General features: G+C 28.8%; 1 protein-coding gene across 1 annotated transcript in view; it reads right to left on the bottom strand.

Annotated features, from left to right (window-relative positions):
* The window catches only part of LOC108762429 (4-nitrophenylphosphatase), a 20,784-nt gene extending 18,835 nt beyond the window's left edge, over positions 1-1,949 (bottom strand). Inside the window, exon 1 of the mRNA XM_018509425.1 lies at positions 1,270-1,949. The gene's annotated coding sequence lies outside the window, so the exon portion shown is untranslated. The remainder of the gene's footprint in view (positions 1-1,269) is intronic.
* Between the last annotated feature and the right edge of the window lie 11,293 nt (positions 1,950-13,242).

Here is a 13,242-nt window from a genome sequence, read left to right as displayed (position 1 = left end):
TTTGGTAGCTATAACTAGACTTTTTTTTCAGTGTGCGTGTTGCATCGATCGGAAGAGATGGTAATCCGACGGTTCCAAGTCTGGAGAGTACACTGAAAAAAAAGTCTAGTTATAGCTATCAAATATTGAGTAAAATAGTTTCAACTAAATGTTGAGGTAATATAACTAAACATAAATTTACCTTTACAAATATTTAGTAAATATTACTAAACAGTATTACCAACGTAATACTTACTATATATTTGTAAAAGTAAACTTATGTTTAGTTATATTACCTCAACATTTAGTTGAAACTATTTCACTCAATATTTGATAGCTATTACTAGACTTTTTTTTCAGTGTACGCTGGATGCGGGAGAACTTCCCATTCAAGCTCTAGAAGTGCCTGCTTCACGCTTTTCGCGAAATGCGGTCGAGTGTTATTATGCAACAAAATGACTTTGCGCCGATTGTTGGCTACGGATGATCTTTTTTGCATCGATTCGTCACTCAATCGGCCTTTGGAGTAACATTTAACTGTTTCGACAACTCTAAAAGCGTTTGAGCTGGATTCTCATCAAGCAATTCTTGCAGCTTGACATCTTCAAATTTTTTCGGCTGTCCTGGACGTTATTTGTCTCTCACATCAAAATCACCATTTCGCAAGCGTTCAAACCAAACTCTACATGTTCTTTCCGATGGAGTTTCATCACCATACACTTCAGATAATAAGCGATGCGCTTCAGCTGCGATTTTATTGAGGTATGCGATTTTATCGAAGTAGTGAAAAAGTACATGTCGGAAAAACAGCTTATCGCGATTCATTTTCAATCGATTGGAAAATCTCTTTGGCGTCGAGAAATCTAACCTGTGAGAATTGAATCACTTTCAGCGATGTCTAAGCTACAAAAGACATATGACTTCATCGTCGAAACTCGCCAACGTTGGAGTCAGCACCCTCTAGTAGCGAGCGGCAGGAATTGAGTTTAACACCTAATACTATTAACGCTTAACGTTTAATACGTTTACGTTTCTTACATGTCATTAACGTAAATTACTTTTCAGTTACAGATCTCGTACTTTTTCCATTAACGTATAAATTAATTTCTATAATAATGTGTTTATTAATTTCAATACACACGTTCATCACATTTAAGACTACTGTAATTTAGTTTTTATTTATATCATTCATTACATTTAATTTCGTGCATAACCACATGCTTTCTTTACATGTTAATTAAAATTCATTGAGAAATTTCTAACAATGTAATTACGTAACGTGCAACTTACCTTTTCTTTCTTTATTTCTTTAATGTTTTTTCATCGCTGTTGGGAATAAAATAAATACACTTAAATAACAGTCAAACGCCTTTGGGTTAATAGAATTTCAATTTATTAAGTTTCTCTTTTCCCTAGCCCTCAGTGTGTCTTGATTCTCATTTACAAAGGTATTATATAGCTGTAGTGAGTAACTAATAGATAATAATAGTCGCAATCATAATAATTTGCATTCGATAATAATGACAAGTAATAATAATAGCAATCGATGGTAACACATTAATATGGACGATCGCATCATACATTTAATTATCGTCTTTTGACGTATCTATGGAAATCATTATTAATTCCGTCCGCTCGTTCGGGCTCTCGATGAACAAAAAAGAAGGTATCTTACGTATTCACAGCGATAAGAGTGAAATGACTAAATGACAAATTTATTTATTTATAACCCTGACTAGACAAGAGATGAACCCCATTATACTCCTACATGGCGCGATTCGCCGCACAGCAATTCGCAGGCTATCAGGTTAACATTGTACACGTACATAGAAACATTCGTCGCGTAACAAGCATGGAAGCGTGGAGAACGTCGCCGTGATCGACGGATGTGTATTTCGTAAAATATTTCTTGGACACTTTTATTCTCTGTAATAAGATATCCGATGCAAAAGGGCAAACCTTTATTAACATATTTCTAAAAATGATAATATATTAATATAATTAAAAATATATAAAAGAAAAATATATTAAATTATAAAGTTAGAATATTTCCTTAAATCTTTTTAAAATATTAGAGTACAAAAATATTATATAAAATAATATTATAAAATATATAGTATACTCTAATATTATAAAATATTAGAGTACGTAATATCAATATATCATATTCATAAATAACATATTATATTATCAAATGTGATTATAATGTAGAATTACTATTAATTCCTATATATTTCATCGCTTAAAAAAAATGTATATTTGATGATGTACATATGTGCAATCGATAAAAGGATAGCGATAAAATAAAAATTATCTTAAAAAGCAGACTTCTGATGATAAATAATAATTTTTTTTACACCTGTTTAGTATTAAATTTAAATCGGCGATCATTGTTTTCAATTATTGGCGACAATTACGGCACGCTTTTCACAAAACGTTAGATTTGTGAAAATCCATAATTTATATATTTTTTATAAATTACCTCCTCAGCGCGCATCAAGCCCGATAATTTTACGAGTTTTATGTAAATGCAATTTGAAAATTACTATCCCAAGCTAGCCAAGGACATTTTGTTTATTCGAAGAGACTCGTGCGACGTAGGGAGAGATGGGAGAAGGGAGAAGGCTTGAGATCGGTTAACTAATAAAGCCTTGCATTGATGATATGACAGAGAATTGTCGGCAAGGTCGACCATTATATAATTGGCCGACAAGTTCATGTTATCTGTAAAGGTAAAAATCATCTTGTTATAATTGCAAATTATAATTATGAATATTATATTATTCATGAATCTCTAATGAATATGTTATTATTTACGAATTATCTTTAATTAAATAATTTAACTTAAAACTATAATTATTGATGACAGTATAATTTAGTTTTTCATGGTTTCAATATTATATGAAAAATTATTAATCTAACTCTTTCAAAATTATTTATACCTCTAATTTTTCTAAAACAAATTTTCTGATTATATTTTTGTTGAAGCTTAATATTATATTTATCGAGATGTTAGATTTACTTTCGAATGAAGTCAGTTTTTTTTCTTTCTTGCCGACATTATCGAGTTGAAGTGCACCTGTGCAAGAGTGACATAGCTTTTTTTAGTATATCTTTGTTTTGTTTTTATTTGTATAGTCATCCACAATATTGATGATTATAGATAATCGTCGCGATGGTCTTATAAAGATGGCAACAATCGATGTTCGATGTAGTACAGACTAGAACACAACAATACGCGCACCATTTGTTCTTGAAGGTTCGCATGACAGATTTTTCTTATAATGTTCTTAAATAAAGTTATATTATTAATCTAAATATATTACATTATAATGTAATAAATTATCTAAATGTATTACATTATAATGAAATGATCGGTCAAAAATTTATCACTGATTTACATAAAACTAGTACTGAATATATTCATTAATCTTTGCATAAGTTTAGGTAGTTACATTGCAGATATATTTTTAATATTTGCATAATAACATTATCTAACAGAAATATATAAATGTGATTATCTTGCTAAATTAAAATATTAAATTTGCAATTAAAATATTATTAAAATATTTAATTAAAATATTAAGTTAATTATTTCCAAAATGTGCATTCTGAAGATTTTAATTTAAGAACTGATATTACAGAAATATCGAAATTTGAAATAGTTTCGGTTTTACATAAGCGAATAAAATTAAATATCAGTACTCTCTCTGATAAAGTTTGCGCGCTAGTTAGGGCCATAATCATGTCTACTCGATATACTGTATTAATTTTCACAATTGAGTTAACAATGATCTTTACTGAATAATCAATTTTGTTTCTCTTTAGTTTGTTACGTAGCGAGTATAGAAATCATCATAGTTTAATATGAAATCAGAATGCTTAATTTGTATTTATATGTATATATTAATTATTACTTATAAAAAATTGAAAATGTTTAAACATAATTTTATTTGCAAATTTTGTTCTGGATAGGAAACATGAATAATGGAATATTTATGCAAGAAACAATATTATATTTCAATGATCTGCTTTTGAGTTTCCCTCGAAAAAATAGTGATCTTTACATTTTGATATATAAATTAACACGATAAGCAGCATTAGACCCGGCAGTGATGATAATGCCAATTACTATCAACAAGGAACATCATTTAAGCGCCAATTTTTCTATTTATGAAATATGTTATTAACTGAATTGTTAATAGAGGATGATAACTAGTTAGAAAAAGACAGAAGTTAAATAATAAAGTTAAAAAGTTAATAACGTATGATTCAATTATTTTCAAATGAGTTAACTTTTAATTTTTAAATCAGAGTTGCTTCATTTTAATCATAAAATTAAATGATGATAACAAAATTTTTATTTTGTTTTTTACAAAAAATATTTCACTCGTTTTTTAAAATAAATATTTAAACTTTATTAAAAGAAAATTATAATATTTTTAATTATAAAATTAATTTACTCATTTTACATATACATATAATTTATCTTTTAGAAAAATGTAAAGAGATTAAATTAATTATTATGTAAAATTATTCAAAAATGATACGTAAATAAATTCAACGACTCTTCTAATGTAATACGATTTTCGTCTAAAACTTGTTTCTTCGATTAACTTCACTGTAATAAATCATTTCATTAGATTTGATAACTCATAAGACACTTATACAATATCATATTGGATTTTATTGTACAGTGATTGCGTAGAATGCCATCACAATATTCTATATTTAAAAAGAAAAGTATATAATCAATTAATGTATAGAGCTGATTAAAGATACTATAATATTCTCCTAATAAAATTTAACTAATTTTGGAAAAAAACGGAAAAATAAAAATTAAAAATAAGGAATGGAATAATAACTGTAGCATTGCTTTTAGCTTTTTGACCAAGGTTAAATAAAATAACAAAATAAGCAAGTATAATGATAATTAGCTTTTTGAACTACGTCAAAAATAATAAACAATAAGGAGCATATAGGCCAAACTGCAAGATGTTATTGCAAATTATCTATTTATCATAATAATTTAATTTAATTTTTGTAAATTAACGTCTATCTAGCAATTTGTTGTACTGAAGATGACTGGATAACAGTTGAAAGATTTACATGTATTTAAATAATAAATAGAATATAATTTGCAATAACATCCTGCGGTTTGGTCTATATGCTCTTTATTATCTATTATTTTTAACAAAATAAGGTTTGTGTAAGCAACTAAAATAAAATTAAGGTCAATAAACAAGCGAAAAAAATAAAATTAGTAGCAATAAATCATAAAATCAAATTTATTAAAATAATCGATAATGATATAACGAGATGTTTCGATTTTATTTAATTGTCTTCGGTCATAATACAATAATTTAAAAAAAATAGAATAAAAATTATAGGATCGATTGGAATTTAATATTTAATATAGTTATAGAACAAAAATAAATACTATTAGAGGCTAATACTATTAGAGGCTTATACCTATAGAGGCTATTTTTAATAAAAAAGAGTCTCATTATGCATAATTGATTTTAATATATTTGATATCTTAGAATGCATTTGTTTTAGAGCAGTGACAAAAGCTATAAGACTGACGATAAGAGCGATGATAAAAGCTAATTAAATATATCTTACTTTGATGTTTGTAATAGTATATTTCTTTATCTGTTAATTAAGGTAAATTGTTTAAAAAAATGATTGACTCTTAGGAGAAGAATTATTATTATCTTCAAACTTTCAATATTACAAAACGCTTGAATGCGTTTGCGTAAAGACGTCAATATTCTGCACATCTTATTAAGTATTATCTAGTCTGCTAGTTGTAATTTTCCTCATTATGTAAGATGTTATTGCAGATACTTTTCGAAATCTAACACACGTCAAAAATTACTTTTGGACTTGAAATTGAAATATTGTGTTGTTCATGTTTATTGTGATTCTTACTCCTCATTTCATAACTATTTGTATAGTGCGTAACGTTCGGCTTTAGGACTGAACTAGTCAGAAATAAAAATTAAAAAATTTTGACGGTGTTATTCACAAACATTTTCCAGTACTTAATATTTAAAAATAATAGTAATTCTTTTTCTAAATCACTCATTTTCGAGAATAATATTGGATCAGTGCAAAAGTTCGTTCTCGATTTATTATTCAAACTTCAAACAGCTGCTATTTTTGTTAAAAATAAAATAAAATCTAAATCTTACTCTATCTGATGAGAGAATTTAAGTTTTCTAGAATCTATTTTTAAAAATTGTGATAGTTTTGATAGAGTTATGAGCAAAGTCAAAATATTGATTTTATTTAATTTGCAACAACTCAGTAACAAAAAATCATAGAAACATTTTTAAAAAACGATTTTGTAGGGAAAGCTTCAAGCTTTTACGACAGGGTCGAAAATTTTTTCAAATTTTTTTTGGACACGCTATAGATCTACAAAGTGAAAAGAAAATTTTTCATTTTTTTTTCAGCTCGTAGTTTTCTATATGTAAAAATTACAAAACTCACATAAACTCAAAAAATATAGTAACTATTCAAAAGTAAAGATTTCAAGCTTTAAAACCCTTTTTTAAAATTTAAATTTCGTTTATTTTTAACAAAATTGCAGCTGTTTGAACTTTGAATAATAAATCGGGTACGAACTTTTGCACTGATCCAATATTTTAGTTAATAGTTATAAATATGTTATCACAACTCTATTATAAATATACCGAAGAAAAATATAGATTTTTTAAATTAGTTTTTATCGCCGCTCTTATAGCTTTTATCACTGCTTCAACATAAAGAAACACTTAAGCTCAATTTCTTCACTTCCAAACAAGTTGCGGATAATTATCCTTATGCAGGAGATATCTCCATTGCACTCTGGGATCTATCTCTTGGATTATCTAGAGATAAAGAAATTGGACATTACACAATATCGTATTAGAATTTTTTAGAGTAATTCACAGAATATCATGTTATAATATCCTATTTTTAGAAAAAAAAAATATAATAAGTCAATTCTTACATGACTGATTAAAAAAAGATACTATAATATTTTTCTAATAAGGTTTAAATAATTTTGAAAGAACGGGGAGATCAAAATTAAAAGTAAGCAGTGGAATAATTTTACTATTTGTTTTTTGCTTTTCAGCAAAAGCTAATTAAAATAACAAACTAAAGCTTGTATTAGCTTAAACACCAATTAAATTTTAATCCAAAATTTTTTAATAGAATAAATAAATTCGAAAATGTCAAAAGATTTTAGCGTCGAAGTTTTTGAAGGTTGTTTCATCTTTTAAATTACGCATCAATAAGAAATACAGAATCTCTCAAATTTAAATGTTTAATAACATATTTTGTGGAAAAAAATTGGACAAAATTAGATAGTTCCTTGTTAGTAGTTTTCCCGTATAATAGAAGACACGATCATTTCCCACTTCGTCAGGATAATAAGAACAATTTCCATCGATTTTCTGATTCTTAGACAATGCGAAAGTGATAAAAAAGTGAACGAGGAATAGTATAATCGTTCTCGATAGTTGATCTTTTCGTATTCCATAATAAGAGCTTACTGGTAGTCGTTGTAATAGTTATTTGTGGTATTGATTAGACATACTATTATAATCAAACGTAACAGTATCTTTCAATATTAAATAGAGCTACGAAATTCCGAACGCTTTCGATTACTGTCAATGCTTAACAGTCTTGACAATCTTGACTATCGAGGGTGTTACCGATTGAATAGAGCTTATTTCATAGTCATGGTAATATTACTTGCACTGATAGTAATGTTGATCATATGAGGCACACGTAAAGCTTTCACTAGGTTGCACAAATGACTCGAGTTCATCACCGTAAGGTGAAAATCGAACGGATCATTTTCTCCTTGAAACTTTCTATTCACATCCTCTCTATTCACATCTGAAGCCGATTATTATTAATCCTCGAGGGAAAGCCTGTCTTTGTTATATTTCCGTCCAGCTTCCAAAGTGGACCGATTAGTAAAATATTTTCATCGTTTGATATTTATGTCATTGATTAGGCTACGGCTAAAGATTATTTTATGTAAAACGTATTTGTGTAGATTGAGGAATTTTGGGAACGATCTTATTGACTCTTTACATAATGCAGTGTTGAGTTCGCGAAGAGCATACTTGTCAAGTCCGTTTAAGGGGTTAAGCTCCGAGATATGCGATAATGAACGTTATGTACATAGAAATTCACTATGATACGCGAGTCTGACTCTGTCTATCGCCGTCCTGATTTTAGGTACCGATTTATCTATCGACCTATCTACCTGATTTATTTCTCTAAAAATATCACCTTACTAAATAAATTTACAAATTGCTAATCTGAAGAGGCCGATATATTTTCAAAAGTAATTCTCATTATGTGAGGTCAATATTCGGTATATGTTTACAATCAAAATTATTTACTTGTTATATAGAATTGACTCGAATGTTTGATTGATGTTTTTAAACTTTTGAATATTTTACATCGATGATTTAATTGTTTTTGTGATATAATGTGGTAATTTCTTTTTTCTCCAAATAATTACATCCTGTAGACAAATCGAAATAATTATCGCCGTTTAACAACTGTTGATTGTGCACATACAATTTTCACAAAATTCGTTTTTGATTAATTATTATATACAAAGAAGATCTCGAAATCGTACAAAAGGTTTTTGTGTCTCTTTTTGCCTTGGCGGCGAGATTTCCTTTCCCTTTTTATTTCGTGGAATAAAGCTATATTGTTTAATTCAAATTTTTTAAAACAAGAGATCAATCTCTGTGTTATTGACTTTATAAAGTATGCAGCACTAATCATGTAATTGTTCTCCATCGTCAATTATCATTTATCGATAAACGTTGACGTTTCGAAAATGATTTATCATTTATACTTACATATATGTTAATAATGATTAAGTCACATGTCTACTTACGTTGTAGACAATTGAATACTATTCGAAGGGCATAGGGCAAAAAAATAAAAATTTTTTTCTCTGTAATTAGCATTTACTTGGAGGGAAGATAACAATAAAATATTTAAACGAAATAAAATCGCAATATAAAAGCCAATTATAATATTAAAAAGTTAATTTCTTAAGATATTAAATTCGTATTGTAGAATAACTTATTTGATATGTTTAATAAATTACATTTCTTAATGTTTAATTATATGTCAATGATATGAAGAAAACTGATTGCGCAGTCAGATGATATGATAAAATAATAATTAAGCAAACTATAATGTTACAAATTTCTAACAGAACGTAAGATTATAATTGTACCATCATTCACTTGTAAATATTCAAATAATAATAGCAGAAAAATCTTGTGAAATATCAATTGTATTTCAACAGAAATTCTACGAAATCGATTATATTATTAATAGTTACTTGAAACGTAAATTTTTTAAATAACAGTTCACTAGTAAGAGCAACACGAAATGGATTTTTAATCCATTAAATGAATTTACCTATGCCCTTCGCGATAAGCATCGACTACATTCATGCATATCGCGCCGTTCAAATTGAAAATATTTCATTGAAAAGAAAACGATTTTTGTAGAAAATGTCGCAACGCGAACAATATTATGTTTTAACGCCTCTTCAACTATCCTCCCTTTTTCCCATCATTTACTCCGTACGTAAATTCGTACGATTCAATTTCTTTTTTTATCTTGGTTGTAAATAACTAAGATACAATTAATCGTTATCGATTGTTTCGCGCAGGTGCGCGCCCTGGTGTACGGTGTGTATCGTGTATTTAATTAATTATAGTATATTTGTCGTTCCTATATGGTACTATATATAACATTACAGAACTATATACAATCAGAGTAACAGCGTTATTTATTGTTATTGTTATGTTATTATTAATAATATATTAATAATGTTATTATATTATTATAATTATTATTATACTATTATTCTTCTCATTTTTCCTTCTAGCCTAATTCTTCTTTTTCAACAGATCGGCGTGTCCGCGTCTTCACGCTATGTTGCTCATGCATATGTACGAAGTGCTTAAGGCGCAGAGCATAACCCGTTATATCCCATCATGTAAGATTTGTTAATAGAATCTGATAAAAGTTTGTGAGATTTCGCAATACGAGTCAGTTAGCTTGTTAATTTAACAGTTAAGTTGTCTTAATAGTTTACGTACACTGTTACTTAATACATAAAACAAGAATGAAGAAGAATTAAACCAAAAAACTCTGTTTTCATTCTATTATTTTATTTATTTTATTAGAATAATTAATGCATCTCGAACTATCTGATTGAAAAAAATTTGATGCAAATCTTACACGAGAGTGTTTGAAAAAAGTGACGCTATCTTGTTCTACTGACAAATCTATTAGTTTCCTATTGACTATTTCAATTCCGAAAGAATTTGATTTTGAGACATAATGGGTTATCTCTAGTTTTCAATCGTGTCTATGTGTATCTATGTGTGTCTCGTGTATCGTTTGACGTCATTCATATTTTCTCAGCTCGAATTTCTCCCCGTTTTGTCCAATCTCACCATAATTGCGCATTGTCTCTTCTCCTTTTCCTTTCGGAAATTGCAAATATCTCCGTAATTTTTTTAACTCTGTAAATTACGAAAATATTGTAGTTATAAGATAAATATATATAACTGTAAAATGTGACATTTTTCTTAAAGACAACTTGAACTTCAACTTCATAATATTTACAATTATTTTGTGATTGTTTTATAGGTAAGTAGCTGATTGATTGGATAATAATAAATCAACTAGAACTAGTAAGAACCTAGCGAAGTAGATGGTTCAGAGAGTACAAGAAGATCACAGAACACAAACAAAAATTATCAAATCGTAAGTAATGCAAGAAATCAAGTAAATTAGTCAAGAATGCTAGTTGGATTTGTTACAGTTCTCAGATTATATTTTAGGTTTCTAATTTTTAATTAGCTGTAATCAATTCTGCGATAATATCGCATGTCATAAAAATTACATAGAGAAATTCTCAATATATATTTAAATGCTACAAAATAAAAGATAAAATAAAAAGTTTAAATATTGAACATTCTTTTGCATCGAAATAAATAAAATATTTTGATAAAATGATATTAAATTAACAAAAAGTTAAATTTTTCAACATATAAATAAATTCTAAGATATAAATAAGTAAAAAATTGTTCTCTTTATTCTTTACTTTATTCTGCACAAAAATCCTATTTATCAAAATATTGAACATTGACGAAAAACATGTGACAAATGATGGTCCCTATTAATTTTTACGAAGCAAACTCGATTTAATAATTTAAAATATATATATTTAAGCAATCAGAATCTGTACTAATAGTTATACGACATTCTGTGTCTTATGACAAGACAATGGTAAAATAGTATTCCAAATTGGCAGTATTTTTTAAACTTCTAAAGATACTGTCAATATTGTTCGTATTGTTTCGTATTGTCATGAGTAACATAGTTGACAGAAATTTGATTAAGCGCTTCTTTATATTTTTTAAAAATATTCTCTGGATAAATATTGTAATGTGTGATTATTTCATCGCAAAGCGTAGAGCTGACAAATTCGAGCCGGAGAAATAATGTCGACGCATTTTTCGATCTTTATCTTTTTTTTCTTCTCACATATAATTGTCCGTCCGGCCACGAAGAAACGCGATAGCATCGCTTCGATTCAATTAGTCGGTTACAAATTAAGCGGTGTTACTATTAAATTATTGCACATTGAACGAACAATTACCGTTGAGTTTTCAGATACTGCGAGAGACTTTTTTTTCTCTTTTTCATGAACACTAATAGCCGCTTGGAGATTCATTAAAGTCCTACTTAATTACGAATTAACTCTCTCTCTCTTGTCGCTTCTCTCTGTTATGTCCATGTATACATGTACATTCGTACGTGTACTCCGTATGTTCCGTATATATTTATATACAATAATATGAATATATATATGTAGGATGCTCTGCTTCTCTATTGCATCTTCTTTCAGCGCATCTTTGATGACTTCAATAGTTTTTAAATTACAATAATTAAGATGAAAAAAATTTTTTTATAATGTATAAATATTTTTTGTTATATTAATATTCTTTACTTTAACGATATCTTTTTATTGAAAATGTAATAGTAAATATATAGAAGCCGTTTTTTAAGTCGATGAAAGAATTCGCGGATGAAAGAAACGGCATAAGCAGCAGAGCCACTCCGTATATGCATATTCAATTATTTATTTATTTATTTATTTATAATATATATATGTTTCTCTCATTAGTGCCTATTTATTGTTAGTCAAGGAGGAATGTAGTCGTAGTGGTCATGTTGGGTTGAGCGAGATAAAGAATCAAGCCAGCCGGTACGTTCATCGTCCGATATCTGACTGACATAACGGGAGACCTTATAATTGGCATGGTGAAAAAGTTGGTAATTTTTCCCATGCATCGCTCGGAGTTGAAAAAATGATTACGTTTAGCTAGGCCCTTCCTCATTACGGCTAAGACGTAATCCCTAAAATTAGGTGGGCCAAGTGTCATCTCGTCTGCTCTCGCGTCTTCGATTATCTCGATTATAAATACATCGCTTAGGCTATTGCTCGTAGGCGAGTTGCAAATGCTTAACTTCTGGTTCTGGTTAATTATTATTCGGCACTACGCTCAAATCATGTAATAATTCCGAATGTCTATTAGATAGTGTCTATGACGACGTCAACAACCAACTCGCGTTTACGCGTTGATGCGAATCGTGGATGTCCGTGCTTAGGGCTCTGACGGATTTTGATTGCTCTGAGATCTGTGAATGCGTAAAATGATGCGGCAGTCGGTAACATATTAATGACGAATTGCTGAAAGAAAGAAGAGAACGTAAATGACATTTTCAGAGACTCGATACTTTCTATAATTATCATTAATTCGTTATATTAAATAAATAGTGATAACAAATTAAGTTTTCAGGGGAATATTTTTATCGTATATCTATATCGTGAATTCAATTCACGTACGCGCGTTTTGCTACGAAAATTACTTTACGTTTAACTCTGCAAGAACCAACTCTATTACAAATGCACAGTTTGCGAACGGTGAAATGCTGAAGAACGGCAGTCTTTCTGCGGAACTTAGCACCGAGAGAGCTTAATTATCCAACGCAGACAAAAGGTTAAAATCCGTCAACTCCGCGCATTTCATAGATCGCAAAATGCACGAAGGAAAAGTCTAGCTTAGCCTTCCATCGTTTGTGAACGTCGGAGTAACGGACATATTTGATTTTGACCTCGTCTGAGGGCAGGAAGGATCTGAT

This window comes from Trachymyrmex cornetzi, unplaced genomic scaffold (assembly GCF_001594075.2).
Source record: "Trachymyrmex cornetzi isolate Tcor2-1 unplaced genomic scaffold, Tcor1.1 scaffold299, whole genome shotgun sequence".
NCBI lineage: Eukaryota > Metazoa > Arthropoda > Insecta > Hymenoptera > Formicidae > Trachymyrmex > Trachymyrmex cornetzi.
Note: the sequence above shows the minus strand (reverse complement) of the source record. Positions and strands in the feature narration are given on the sequence as shown.